Source organism: Rhinopithecus bieti, unplaced genomic scaffold (assembly GCF_001698545.2).
Source record: "Rhinopithecus bieti isolate Rb0 unplaced genomic scaffold, ASM169854v2 scaffold_20892, whole genome shotgun sequence".
In the NCBI taxonomy this organism is placed as follows: domain Eukaryota; kingdom Metazoa; phylum Chordata; class Mammalia; order Primates; family Cercopithecidae; genus Rhinopithecus; species Rhinopithecus bieti.
The window spans coordinates 2853965-2869409 of record NW_016810602.1 but is presented as its reverse complement, the minus strand read 5'-3'; the positions used below and the strand labels follow the sequence as shown (position 1 = coordinate 2869409).

At 41.9% G+C, this 15445-nt stretch overlaps 1 protein-coding gene across 1 annotated transcript in view; it reads left to right on the top strand.

Moving 5' to 3' along the window:
- Positions 1-2243: 2243 nt before the first annotated feature.
- SYNE2 (spectrin repeat containing nuclear envelope protein 2) overlaps positions 2244-15445 on the top strand; it is a 374975-nt gene continuing 361773 nt past the window's right edge. Inside the window, 1 exon segment of the mRNA XM_017892401.1 lies at positions 2244-3011. The gene's annotated coding sequence lies outside the window, so the exon portion shown is untranslated.

Here is a 15445-nt window from a genome sequence, read left to right as displayed (position 1 = left end):
ACTGAATCACATGTAGCCATTTCCTGGTTTCCCTTACATTATAGATAAAACTTATCTGGAGCTGCCGGGCGCGGTGGCTCAAGCCTGTAATCCCAGCACTTTGGGAGGCCGAGACGGGCGGATCACGAGGTCAGGAGATCGAGACCATCCTGGCTAATACGGTGAAACCCCATCTCTACTTAAAATACAAAAAACTAGCCGGGCGACGAGGCGGGCGCCTGTAGTCCCAGCTACTCGGGAGGCTGAGGCAGGAGAATGGCCTAAACCCAGGAGGCGGCGCTTGCCGTGCGCTGAGATCCGGCCACTGCACTCCAGCCTGGGTGGCAGAGCAAGACTCCGTCTCAAACAAAAAAAAAAAAAAAAAAAAAAAAAAAAAAAAAACGTATCTGGAGCTAATTTACACAAAAGGTGGATAAAACAAAACAACAGGTGGACACATGTACATATATTCCTATTTGCATAAAACCTATTAAAAACAAGTATACTTTTTTTGTTGTTGAGGCAAAGTCTCGCTCTGTCACCCAGGTGGGAGTGCAGTGTGGTGTGATTATGGCTCATTGCAGCCTCGACCTCCTGGGCTCAACTGATCCTCCAGCCTCGTGTTTCTATATTTTGTAGAGACGAGATCTCACTGTGTTGCCCAGACTGGTCTCGAACTTCTGGGCTCAAGAAATCCTCCTGCCTTAGCCTCCCAAGGGGCTGGGATTACAGGCGTGAACCACCGTGCCCAGCAAAAATAAGTATAATTGTCACTACCATGAATACATTTTATTAAAACATTTTATGTACTGTCATTATGTTAACAATATACGCATTATACTTATAGATAATATTCTAAAATAGTAAGAAAGAATATACACGCATGCCCTGCCAAAATTGAATTACTATACTTGAAGGGGAAATTTTAATTTGGAAGGCAGGTTTTTAGGAAGGTAGATATTAGAAGGTTTTGAAGGTTTGGGGCAGTTGTTTTTTTTTTTTTTTGAGACAGAATCTCACTCTGTCACCAGGCTTGAGTGCAGTGGCGTGATCTTGGCTCACTGAAGCCTCCGCTTCCTGGGTTCAAGTGATTCTCCTGCCTCAGCCTCCTGAGTAGCTGGAACTACAGGCATGCACCACCACACCTGGCTTTTTTTTGTGTTTTTAGTAGAGATGGAATGTCACCATGTTGGCCAGGCTCGTGTCAAACTCTTGGCCTCAAGTGACCTGCCCGCCTCAGCCTCCCAAAATGCTGGGATTATAGGCATGAGCCATCGTGCCTGGCCTTGGGGCAGATTTTTAATATATGTAAATTAAGAATTGTCACTACTCATTTCAGCAGTTATGTTGCCTCATTTGGAAAGAAAAGGTATTCAGCATGTGGGGATGCATAAAAATCCATTCATCTTAGTCAGTGTGCTCCATGCTGTGTTTTTTTCAAGGTTAGAGATAACATATTTAGTGGGAGGTGAGGTTATGGGATAGTTCATGTTTGAAGTGGGGACAGAATTGATTTACAGACATACCACCTGTTTTCTCCTACTTTGGCTTTGGAGAACAAGTTGTGGTATACTGAGGAAAAGCTGATTGTATCACTTATGACTGAGATTTTCATCTTTAGCCGCTTCTGTGTGATACATGAATTAATGGGTCATACCATAGGAATTAGCTAATTTTCATTTTAAAATATTACTCAAGAAATCTTTATCTTAATTGTACATTTCAACAATATAAATAAGCTGTTCCAGACTGTCTCTTATGCCTCTAAACAAATATAAACCCCCACAACTCAAATGCATATAAGCTTTTACTACAGTATAATGGTAGGTTATAGCCAGTGTATGATGGGATTGTTGATAGAATAATGCATATTAGAGCTTTTAGTTCAAAAATTTGAGATAGTGATTCAGAAAGAAAAAAGGAATGATTATCATGAATTCTGTTTATTAGAATTGTTTATTAAAGAGTTAAAGATATGTTCTATTTATTTATTTTTTTGATTTTTATTGTTTTTTTTTTTTTGAGATGGAGTTTTGCCCTTGTTGCCCAAGCTGGAGTGCAGTGGCGCAATCTCAGCTCGCTGCAACCTCCGCCTCCCGGGTTCAAGCAATTCTCCTGCTTCAGCCTCCTGAGTAGCTGGGATTACAGGCGCATGCCACCACGCTCGACTAATTTTTTGTATTTTTCGTGGAAACGGGTTTAGCCAGGCTGGTCTCGAACTTCTGACCTCAGGTGATCTGCCCACCTCGGACTCCCAAAGTGCTGGGATTACAGGCCTGAACCACGGCGCCCGGCCAAGATGTGTTTTAGTATTTGCACTTGTGTGTTGGCAAAGAAAATAGGTTACTAAGCGTGCTCTTATTGGAATATCCTTTGTAGTCACTCATTTGATGACACTGAGTAAGAATCTTTCTTCTGTTAATACATCTTTGTTTAAAAGAAAATAAGTTACCTTTGTAGTCTTTGTACATTTTTCATTGCAGAAAGTCTCCCCTCTGCTGGGTAATAATTAATTTTGTAAACGTGTTTAATCCAGTACTGATTATAGTCCTTTCTGAGCTGGATGAAAAGAAACTTCTGAATGTCTGTAACCACAGATTGATGATTTGGTTACAAAGACTCTCTGTTGGTGATAGTTTCTGAGAACTGGAAGGTAAGCTTGTTCCTTGGGTGAGTCATCAGGTTGTCTTGCAGTCGGTCATGTGTTTTCTTAGCAACTGCTGTTGATTTCAGGTTTGAACAGGGTGAGCATGTTTTGAAATGATCCAACAGATTCTTTTAGGTTATAATATGGCTGCTAAATCTTATACAGTTACTGTTATATGTATCACAAGGAGTGAAAGATTGAATTCTTTTTCTATCTATACCTTCCAAATCATTTCTCTTCTAATTTGTTTTTCAGGGGTGGTGAGGACTGGAAGTGGGGTAAAAAAGGAGAAAAATAAATGAATCTGGGATATCATGATATCTGGGATATCATGGGATATTATGCCCCTGGACTAGAGCAGAACCAAGAGGACCTCCATGTGCTGGTAGGATTAAATATGATTTCCTGGGGTGTTGATCTCGAGTAATACTCCATGTGCATACATTCTAAAGGAACAAGTGAATTTTAGAAATGTCTGTGGTATCGTGTAGTGGTTAAAAGCATGGCTTATGAAATCAGTCTGACCCCTGGTTCAAGTTCTAGCTTTGCCATATACTGGAGGTGTTATTTTGGGCAAATTACTTAACCTCTCTGAGTAGAGTTTCCTCATCTGTAAAAGTGAAACTAAAATCCCACATACTTATACTGAGATAATACAGGTAACAGACAGCATAGTACCTACGGAACACATGGTAACAAATGCTAGTTATTGCATTCAGTTCAAGGGTGTAATATACAAGGGGCTAGATAACAGGTGTTTAGGGGACAGTCAGAAATGAATCAGATATGAGCCCTAATTCTTCAGGAACTAGGGGAGAGGGCCTTGTAAACAAGTCACCGTAATATTATCTAGAATGGAAGAAGTGCCAACTGAAGTACAAGCGAGGTGCTGTGGGTGCATAAAGCAAGTGCCAACTTTGGGGAAGTTAGGGCTAATTTTGTAAAACATTTGCCATTTGAGCTGAGTGTGTATTGCTGGGCCTAGAATGGTGAGTAGGGCTTTTATGGGTGGAGAGTGGAGGAGAGTAGATTGTGGGCTGAAGAAAAGCACAGGGTTAATTAATGGCAGGGTGTGGTGGGAGAGAAGGCCGGATAGATGACTTGTGGTTAGATATTGGAGGGTTTTTCACACACAAGTGTTCAGACTATAGTCTCATGGTCAATGGGGAACCAAAGCAGGTGTTTGGTGTGAGCTCTGTTTCGCAATAATGTTTTGAAAGATGTATTGGAGAGGCAGGGAGTCTGATTACAAGGATGTTTCAGAAATTCAGGTGAGTGATGAAGACATTTGGAGAACAGAGTAAGAGGGGATTAAAAGGAGATAGAAGACAGATAATTCGAAACTAGGTGCCAAAGACAATGTTCATGCCATTACTTGAGAGAGAGAAAATACAGGAGGAGAAGGTATGGGATAAATTGGATAGTTCAGTAATGGAGTGGGCTAATGGGTCTGGTGAGCTCAAAGATTAGTGGGAGATCGATCCGGCAGTTGGAAATTCAGTTCTGAAAGAAGGAAGCTAACATTTATTGTGCACCCACTGTGTCTCAGGTTTTATGCTAAGCATCTTTGCAAATTATTTATTGGTAGCCATTTTTTTTTTTTTTTGAGACAAAGTTTCACTCTTGTTGTCCAGGCTCAAGTGCAGTGGCATGATCTCAGCGCACTGCAACCTTCGCCCCCCTTCCCTTGCCCCCCATTTCAAGTACTTCTCCTGCCTCAGCCTCCCGAGTAGCTGGGATTACAGGTGCCCACCACCAAGCCCGGCTAATTTTTGTATTTTTAGTAGAGATGGGGTTTCACCATGTTAACCAGGCTGGTCTCAAACTCCTGACTTAAGGAGATCCACCCACCTCAGTCTCCCAAAGTGCTGGGATTACAGTCGTGAGCCACTGTGCCTGGCTGCAAATAGTATTTTAAGATGAAAAGTAGGGCCTCAGAAGAGACCTGATGTTTAAACATCAATTTTAATTTTAAAGCACTTCTCATTTTTATCTTTTCTCTTTCAGCTCAGAAGAATGGATACGTGAGTGAGTACCCGAGGCAGCGAGCAGGCTGCTCTGTGGGACATTTTTCATCAGTTTCCACCTCAGGCTTTCACTATGAGGAGAGAATAGCTCTTTAACTGGGTGGTTCTCCTTGTTACCTGAAGAGTGTCAAGGGAGTTTCCTTCTCCATTTTATTTCTTTTTTTTTTTTTGAGACGGAGTCTTGCTCTGTCGCCTGGGCTGGAGTGCAGTGGCCGGATCTCAGCTCACTGCAAGCTCCGCCTCCCGGGTTTAGGCCATTCTCCTGCCTCAGCCTCCGGAGTAGCAGGGACTACAGGCGCCCGCCACCTCACCCGGCTAGTTTTTTGTATTTTAGTAGAGACGGGGTTTCACCGTGTTAGCCAGGATGGTCTCGATCTCCTGACCTCGTGATCCGCCCGTCTCGGCCTCCCAAAGTGCTGGGATTACAGGCTTGAGCCACCGCGCCCGGCCTCCATTTTATTTCTTAAGTTCTAGTATTCCTTTCTCTTCTGAGCTGCTTGAAAGTTAATGTCCTTTAAGATTTTTCTCTCTTGCTTCTGATGAAATGGAAACATTTGTTTTGGAGTGGGTAAAAACTTAATCTAATAAATCGTGTTTTAGTTCAATTGGAGAGCCCAAAGGGGGCAGAGAGAATGCTGCTCTTTTCCTTACTGTTGTCCCCTTTATTAGATAATGAAATGTGTAATCCTTATGCCAAGCTCATGGATGCAGTTAAAAATTAAGTCTGATCAGACTTTGAATGCCTTTTAAGGAATTTTGTTATTACAAAACCGCAGCACGCACACACGCACGCACGCACGCACATGCACACGCACACGTGGGCAAAAGCCCTTCCCCATATTACTTTCATTTTCCATTCTTGCAGTCTCTCTTCCTAGAGATAATTGCTATGGACAATTGTGTGTTTATCTCATTTAAATGTTTCTGACACCTGGGACCTTGGGACTAATTAGGCAAAGTAGCTAGAATTTGACCTTTTTCCTTTTCACCTAGGTATTTGATATCAGGGTTTATTACTGAGATTTCATAACTATGGGTTCTTCCTTTTTTTTTGTTTTATTTTTAAGGCAGGGTCTCACTCTGCTTTCCAGGCTGGAGTACAGTGGCATGATCTCTGCTCACTGCACCTCCTGCCTCCTGAGCTGAAGCAATCCTCTCACATCAGCTTCCTTAGCAGTTGGGACTACAGGTGTGCACCACCATGCCTGGCTAATTTTTGTGTTTTGTGTACAGATGGGGTTTTGCCATGTTACTCAGGCTTGGGTTCTTATTTTTGACTGTGGTTTTGAAACTCCCATAAATACAAAATTTAACTTACTTTAAATGCTGTTAGATCACTTTTCAAATCGCTAACATACCTAGGGTTATAATATAAAGACCTTGTGTATCTCATTTGTTGCTAAACCAGTTCTGTTAATTTATGACACAAATTTGCCAGTTAACTGCAACAGTGGGCAAAAAGCTTCTTTTTCTTTCTTTTTTTCTTTTTTTAGACAGTCTTACTCTTTAGTCCATGCTAGAGTGCAGTGGCATGATTATAGCTCACTGCAGCCTCAAACTCCTGGGCTTGGGTAATCTTCCCACCTGAGTCTCCCAACACAGGCTCATGCCACCACGTGATCCTCCTGCCTCAACCTCCCAAAGGGCTGGGATTGTAGGCATGAACCACCTTGGCTGGCTGGCTTGCTTTCTTTCTCTCTCTCTCTCTTTCTTTCTTTCTTTTTCTTTCTTTCTTTCTCTTTCTTTCTTCTCTCTCTTTCATTCTTCTTCTTTCTTTCTCTCTTTCTCTCTTCTCTCTCTTTCATTCTTTTTATTCTTTTTTTGAGACGGAGTCTTGCTCTGTCATCCAGGCTGGAGTGCAGTGGCGTAATCTTGGCTCACTGCAACCTTCACCTTCCGGGTTCAAGCGATTCTCTTGCCTCATCCTCCTGAGTAGCTGGGACTACAGGAGCATGCCACCACACCCGGCTAGTTTTTGTATTTTTAGTAGAGACAGGGTTTCGCCTTTTTGGACAGGCTGGTGTCGAACTCCTGACCTCAGGTGATCCAGTTGCCTCGGCCTCCCAAGGTGCTGGGATTACAGGCATGAGCCACCACAACTGGCCCTTTCTTTTTCTTTTCTTTTTTTTAAGAGGAGGAAGGGCACAGAAGAACTGAGAATAGAAATTAACATAGGTCAATTTTAGTTTGGTAACTATATTAATCTGTTAACTACTTCATATATTGAATGCTCATATAAATGTGCCAAATTTCTGTACAGAATCATGAGGTAAATGGACTGGGTATATTTTGTCCATTAAGAGGTCTCTTATGGTACTGTTTAAGGACGTGGGTTTTGGAGCCCAACAGACTTGTGTTCAAGCCAGTCTTGCCAGTAACTTGCTGTATGGTTTGGACAAGTTATTTAACCTCTCTGTTTCCTGAAATGAGGTAGATGGTTTCTGTGTTATAGGCTTATAACACAGTGAGGATCAAAGAGATGGTGCATGTAAAGTGTCTGGTACCAACTGAGTACTAAATAAATAAATAACAATTTTTTTTTTGAGAGAGGGTCTCGCTCTGTTGCCAAGGCTGGAGTGTAGTGGCACAATCTCCGTCTTCTGGGCTCAAGCAGTCCTCACATCTCAGTCTCCTGAGGAGCTGAAACTATAGTTGTGTGCCACCATGCCTGGCTAATTTTTAAATTTTCAGTAGAGATGGGATCTCACGATGTTGCCTAGGTTGGTCTTGAATACCTGGGTGCAAGTGATTCTTCTGCCTTGGCCTCCAAGTGCTGGGATGACAACATGAGCTACCACACCCAGCCAGTGATTCTTATTGCTGTTTCATCATTATTATCAAATAGAGAACCTATAATTTTGATCATGTATATTAGAGAATTTACCTGTTCTCACTTTTAAGCTATAACAAAGTAGGTGTCATTGATATTTCACTTTTTTTTTGCACTGTAGGTTGTCAAAAGGAATATAGAAATACTGAGGTAAGCTTTTTATAAAAAGTGTAGAGATGGGGTTTAGCTGTGTTGCTGAGGCTGGTCTTGAACTCCTGGGCTCAAGCGATTTTCCCACCTTTGCCTTCCAGAGTGGTGGGATTACAGGTGTGAGCAACTATGCCTGGCCAAAATAAGCATTTTAAAACAGATGCAAATCTTAGTACCTCTCTTTGTTAGCCAGCTTTTTAAGTAAGTTGAAAGAGTTCACCCAAAGAATAACACAGAGATTTTCTTTTGTTTTAGTAGTTCAACGTCTCAAGTTCCTTTGTTGTTTCGAGTTTTGTTTCTACTCAGGAAAATGTTATCTAATTTATAAGACATTTTTAAAGGAGTGTTCTAATTGTTCACCAATGGGGAGGAAACAACTTCAGTGGTGTTTCTTGTTGGTTGAGAACATATTATATATATTTTGGGGGCTGAGGATAGATCAGGGATATTTCCACAGGGAAGGATTTGAGAGAAGGAAAAAAATATTTCTTAGAAATCTCAAAACTGTAGTCTCAAATTCTGTGAAAAGAAAATTGAAGAATTTTGTAATCCAAGTCATTGGAGATAAAGGGTCAGAAGGAGTATTTTGTTGTAGGAAGTGTTATCTTCACGAGAAGATCCATAAATCCTAACTGTTTTCATGAGCTAGAAGATATGCTAAAGAAAAGGAATCTCAGAAGTAGACGGAAACAGGGTTTTTGTTTTTGTTTTGTAAAGACAAGGTCTTGCTTGGTCGCTCAACCTGGTGTTCTTTTTTTTTTTAAGGCCAGATAAATTTCTTTTCTTTTTTTTTTTTTTTGAGACAAGAGTTTCGTTCTTGTTGCCCAGGCTGGAGTGCAGTGGTGGGATCTTGGCTCACTGCAACCTTCGCCTCCTGGGTTCAAGTGATTCTCCTGCCTCAGCCTCCCAAGTAGCTGGCATTACGGGTGCTTGCCACCATGCACAGCTATTTTTTGTATTTTTTAGTAGAGACGGGGTTTTACCATGTTGGCCAGGCTGCTGTTGAACTCCTGACCTCAGCTGATCCACCCACCTTGGCCTCCCAAAGTGCTGGGATTACAGGTGTGAGCCACCAGGTCCAGCCCTAAGTCAGATAAATTTCTTTCTTTCTTTCTTTTTTTTTTTTTTTGAGACAGAGTCTCACTCTCGCCAGGCTGGAGTGCAGTGGCGTGATCTCAGCTCACTGCAACCTCTGACTTCCTGGTTCAAGCAATTCTTCTGCCTCAGCCTCCCAAGTAGCTGGGATTACAGGCACGTGCCACCATGCCCAGCTAATTTTTGTATTTTTAGTAGAGACTGGGTTTCACCATGTTGGCCGGGATAGTCTTGATCTCCTCACCTCGTGATCTGCCCGCCTCGGCCTCCCAGAGTGCTGGGATTACAGGTGGGAGCCACCGTGCCAGGCCCCAGATAAATTTCTGATGGAGTCATTGTGCATGTTACAAGCAACAACAAAAGTAATTTAGTATACACAGAAGTGCATTCTGTTCTTTCCCTGAGATGATATGACCTCATATCAGATCTTAAAGTTGTGTCCACAGTATTGGTAAATATGTATCTTTAGGGAAAACTCAGAACAAGTAATTCTGGTTGTTTCTCTTCTGGTGAGAAAGTTCTGCCATGTTTAGAAATGGAATGGAAACAAGTTTGCAAGCTCTCTAGCAGTCACAAGTGAAACAGGAGCAAAGGGAGGATTTAACAGATTTCATGGTTTGAGATTCTGCTGTTTCAAAAATCAAATCTGTTTTTCAGAGACACCCTCTTCTTTTCTTTTCTTTTCTTCTTCTTTTCTTTTGAGATGGAGTCTCACTCTGTCGCCCAGGCTGCCAGGCTGGAGTGTAGTGGTGCAATCTTGGCTTATTGAAACCTCCGCCTCCTGGGTTCAAGCGATTCTCCTGCCTCAGCCTCCCGAGTAGCTGGGACTACCGGTGCCTGGCATCTCACGTGGCTAATTTTGGATTTTTATTTTTTTGTAGAGACGGGGTTTTACCATGTTGGCCAGGTTGGTGTTGAACTCCTGATCTCAAGTGATCCACGTGCCTTGGCCTCTCAAAGTGCTAGGATTACAGGTGTAAGCCACCATGCCTAACAGAGATACCCTCTATTTTCATAGTTGTTTTTTTTTTTTTTTTTTTTGAGACAGAGTCTTGCTCTGTTGCCCAGGCTGGAGTGCAGTGGCCGGATCTCAGCTCACTGCAAGCTCTGCCTCCTGGGTTTATGCCATTCTCCTGCCTCAGCCTCCCAAGTAGCTGGGACTACAGGCGCCCGCCACTTCGCCCGGCTAGTTTTTTTTTTTGTATTTTTTAGTAGAGACGGGGTTTCACTATGTTAGCCAGGATGGTCTTGATCTCCTGACCTCGTGATCCGCCCGTCTCGGCCTCCCAAAGTGCTGGGATTACAGGCTTGAGCCACCGCGCCCGGCCATAGTTGCTTGATTCAAATACTTTTCGACATAACAATACCTGTTAAAGAGCTGCATTGCTGGTTGGCATGCTAGAACACACAGCTTTTACATCACACTGCAGTTAATTTTCCAGCCGCTTTTTCTCATCTACTTTGACTTTACTTTTTAAAATTTAAATTTACATTTTTAATTTTACTTTTTTGTCTTTAACCAGTCAGAATGCTAAGATTTGATGGTTAAATAAGACCAAGTATCAAATATTTAGTACGAACTTTCCATTTATCAGTGTGGTTGTGCAGAAATGAATGGTTCTTTGGAGGCAGAGTTAAAGAGAAACACAAACTCAAGAAGGACAGAAGGCCGGGCACGGTGGCTCAAGCCTGTAATCCCAGCACTTTGGGAGGCCGAGACGGGCGGATCACGAGCTCAGGAGATCGAGACCATCCTGGCTAACAAGGTGAAACCCCGTCTCTACTAAAAAATACAGAAAACTAGCCGGGCGAGGTGGCGGGTGCCTGTAGTCCCAGCTACTCGGGAGGCTGAGGCAGGAGAATGGCGTAAACCCGGGAGGCGGAGCTTGCAGTGAGCTGAGATCCGGCCACTGCACTCCAGCCTGGGCGACAGAGCGACACTCCGTCTCAAAAAAAAAAAAAAAAAAGAAGGACAGAAAGGAACTAATTTTGGGGAGATTTGAATTAAAAAAAAAAAATCCACTAGAACAAGTATTTCCTTAACATTCTAGTATGAAAACCATTATCTAAAGTGGTTAAAAGAGATGTCATTTTTTTTTTTAATCTTTCAGAGACAGCGTTTCGCCCTGGAAACCCAGCCAACTTTTATGTTCTTTGTAGAAACGGGGTTTCGCCATGTTTCCCAGGCTAGTCTCAAACTCCTGAGCTCAAGCCATCTGCCTGCCTCAGCCTCCCAAAGTATTGGGATTACAGGTGTGAGCCACTGCACCTGGCCAACTTAAATTATATCTATATGTAGATATAGTTTAAAAATTACATAATATTTAAGACCTATGAAAAAGTATAAATGATTATACAGTAAGTGTATGCCTGCTTTAGCATCCTAGGTCAGAAATAAAATATTGCTAATTTGGTTGTGACCTCTTCCTCCTCCCCAGAGGAAGCTGCTATACTGAATTTGGTGTTTATCATGCTTACGTGTTTCTTAACAATTTTGTTGCATATGAATGTTAAGGGTGATTTTCAAAGTATTTCACAGCTGGTAGTGTGTGGGCCTGGCCGTGTCAAGTTGTACCACCCTAATATTAGTCCGTTCATGGATCCGTAAGAGATATTTTCAGATTGTATCCAGCTGGGCACAATGGCTCATGCCTGTAATCCAAGCACTTTGGGAGGCTGAGGCAGGCGGATCACGAGGTCAGGAGTTCGAGACCATCCTGGCTAACATAAACTCTGTCTCTACTAAAAATACAAAAAATTAGCCAGGCATGGTGGCACATGCCTGTAATCCCAGTCACTTGGGAGGCTGAGGCAGGAGAATTACTTGAACCTGGGAGGTGGAGGTTGCAGTGTAATCCCAGCCACTTGGGAGGATGAGGCAGGAGAATTACTTGAACCTGGGAGGTGGAGGTTGCAGTGAGCCAAGATGGTGTCACTGCACTCCAGCCTCGAGACAGAGCGAGACTCCGTCTCAAAAAAAAAAAAAAAGATTGTATCTAATTGACTGAGCATGGTGGCTCACGCCTATAGTCTCAGGACTCTGGGAGGCCGAGGCAAGTGGATCACCTGAGGTCAGGAGTTTGAGACCAGCCCGGCCAATATGGTGAAATCCCAAGTCTACTAAAAACACAAAAATTAACTGGACGTGGTGGCAGTTGCCTGTAATCACTGTTACTTGGGAATCTGAGGCAGGAGGATCGCTTGAAACTGGGAGTCAGACGCTACAGTCACCTAAGATCACATCACTGTACTCCAGCCTGGGCAACAGCATGAGACTCTGCCTCAAAAAAAAAAAAATTAATATGTAATTAATATTACAATTATACTGTATGTTGCACATTCTTCTGCAAGTTGCTTTCTTCCCTCTCAACTGTGAGATTCATCCATGTTGGTATATGTGTAACTCTGATTCATTGATTTTCATTGTTTAATATTTCATTGTTTGAGTATGTCACAGTTTATCCATTCACTTATTTGTTGGTATTTAGTTTTTTATGTCTCCTTCTAGGACCCACCTGTTCACGTCTTTTACTTACTTTCCTATTGGGTTGTTTGTCTTTTTCTTTTTGATTTGTAGGTCTATTGTTTTTGTAGTTTTCTAGAAATAGTTACTCATTAACATGCACATAAACCACATAATGACAGCTTTGCCTTTCCAATATTACTGGAGCTACATATAGCTACTCACATTTGAAAATGGGTATACTCTAATCAGACTGATGTGAAGTACATAAGTAGAACTGAGTGTTAATATGCTAGTGACTGTAGATATAAACATATTCTTTATTTAGAATGGATATAACTTGCATTTTTTTTGGTAAAGATTAATTTCCCCATATTTCCGTAGTCATGCAGGTGAGGGTGTGGACCCTACAGTACTCTAAAGTGTGAGTACTTACCTTTGTAAGAAATCATAAGATTCTAATTTTTGTCTCCACTAACTACATAAAGCAGGATAATGGTTGGCACCATTGCTTCCTCATTGAACTGTGGACGGGTCTCAGCATGCAAAGGAAGTAGAAAGTGAATGGGAGGATGGCGGCTGTTGCTCAGAAGTTCTTTCCATAATTTGATTTATTTACACTGTTCAGGTTGTTCATGGCTTGGTTCTTCCTCCCTTTTTCCTCCAGTGAACGGTGACTTGACAGAGGTATGTGGGAGGCTGCTTGTTCTCTTGTTGGCTGCTTGTATTTGCTTTCTGGAAGGTTATTGTTTTCAAGGATCTTAAGCACCAGGATTAGGACAGTTAAACCATTTGTTAGCTTGGAAAATGTCATCTTCCTCTTTATCCTGCTGTCCTGGCTGTGTGCTTCCTTCTCTCCCTTCCTGTATTTCTCTTCCTTACAGATTGCTTGCATTACGTTTCTGTGAGATGTCTGTCTGAGTATTTAACATTTTGTTCATTGTAGTTCTTTAAAACCTTCTTATAGTTGCACAAAAAGACATAAACATTTAAAAATATGTTTGGTACTGGAGGTTGCCTTTTCCTGGAGCATTGCCTCTGATTTCCTTGTTATCAGTAGACTAAATACTACTGAATGCTGTGTCTCTCACTGCCTGCCCTCCACTCCACTGTCTCTGCTCCCCACCTCCTGGCTCTGCAGGCCTCTTTTGTTGTTGAGAGCTAACAAAGTACCATAATTTGCCAGATGTTGCAGGAAGATGACAGGCCAAGGGGTTCCAGGAAGGATTCCTATGTAACCTGCCTGAACTCTCTTATCTTTAAAATTGCCACCTAACTAGCCTTGTGTCTCTTGGGAATAGCCAGAACTTTAGAGTTAAGAATGTTGTTCAAAAGAAAGATGTTTATTTTTAGAGGCAGAAAATATTTTGAGCCTATTTGCCGTAACTGCTTTTTTTAAGAAACAAAAACGAATGGACTTTACAAGTGGGTAACCTCAAAGGGAAAACAAAAATCTTGCAAGATGATTTAGCAATATATAAAAGTTTAGAAAACAAGCTTCATTAAGTAACTTTTTATGTTTGCTTAATCAAAATTAATATTACTGTAATTATTCTGAAGTTCTCTTTTTCCTTGCATTTCTTACCAAATAACCTGATTTAATGACATAAAAAATAAAAAATGTCAAAGAGGAAAAGTATTTAAAGGCATTTTGTTGTTGGTACAAAGGGTGTGGTGTTATCACTAGGAGACAAGCAGAGTTCTCAGAGATGGTGTCATCTAAATTAATTTTATCTTCTTCATGATCACATGGATAAAAAAGAATTCAAACCTCTGATTTTTTTTTTTTTTAAATGGGGCGTTGCTGTGTTGTCCAGGCTGGAGTGCGGTGGCTACTCACAGGCGTGATCATGGTGCACTAAGCTTTAATCCCGTGGGCTCAAGTGATCCTCCTGCCTCAGCCTCCCAAGTAGCTGGGACTACAGGTGTACACCACTGTGCCATACTTTCAAGTCTTTGATTTCTAAGGAATCCTGATTTTATTTTAGCAGGATAATTTTTACTTTATGAGGCCCAGTTTCTTGTAATGATGTAGCATGTGATACAGATAAAAATCAAAGACCAGAGCTAATAGAACGGCCCTTCCTTCTCATAGCATCTTTATGAACCGTTGTGAGTAAAGATGATTCCCAAAATCCTTTACAGATACTAAGTTCTATTTAAAGATTCACAATAACAATGACAACATTTTAGGGCTCTCTTCCAACACCATCACTTCCTCCTTCTCCTGGGAAGTTAAGCTTGGGGTGGAGGAGGTGCAGTGGTATTCCTGGACTAGCACGTCCATGCTGTTGCCTGCTTTTGGAAACACAGACCTTTATGTGACACTGAGCAATGGGATTGGTGATGTAGAAATACGTTGATGGAGACTAACAGAATAGAAAAAAAATGAAGTAACACTTGTCAACCTCAGCCAGTCATGGGAGGAAGTGCCCTCACTTATTAAACAGTAACAAATAAAACGTTTGAAATGCCGATATTTATAGTAAATTGCATTTTCTGTCTTTTGGCATGAATCTTAAGAGGTATATTTGAGGGACAACAGTGTATGGGCCAAAGGGAGGCTTCACTGCCCAGGTGGAAGAGCTCGCTCTTGCCCTCTGCAGGGCTCCAAGGCTCCCAGACCAGTGACTTGATGCCAGAAACCCCAGGGCAGAAGGGAGACTGGCCAAAGTGCATATTGCAAGGGGTGCATCTTAAAGGCCCCTCTGACTGACTTTGCTCTACTCTAGGGAGGTCTGTGGACCAGGATCACCCAAGTGATTCCAGTTTAAACTGTGATGGACCTGTTTTATGAAGGTACAGGTATGAATTTGGTGGCTATGGATTGAGCTACTTGTTTAGAACATTTAATTGGCCGGGTGTGGTGGCTCACGCTTGTAATCCTAGCACTTTGGAAGGGTGAGATGGGAGGATTGCTTGAGCCAAGGAGTTTGAGATCAGCCTGGACAGCACAGCGAGACCCTATCTCTACAAAAATTAAAAGAAAAAGTTAGTGGGGTGTGGTGGCACACGCCTGTAATTCCAGCCACTTGGGAGGCTGAGGTGGGAGGATCGCTGGAGCCAGAAGTTCAAGGCTGTAGTAAGCTATGATCATACTACTAAACTCCAGCCTGGGTGACAGAGCAAGACCCTGTCTCAAAAAATAAACAAAATCTTATTTAATTATAGTAGTGGATACCATTATATAATTTTTAATAAAAAAAAAAGCAACAAGCAAATATGTTCCTTTTTTTTTTTTTTTTTTTTTTTTT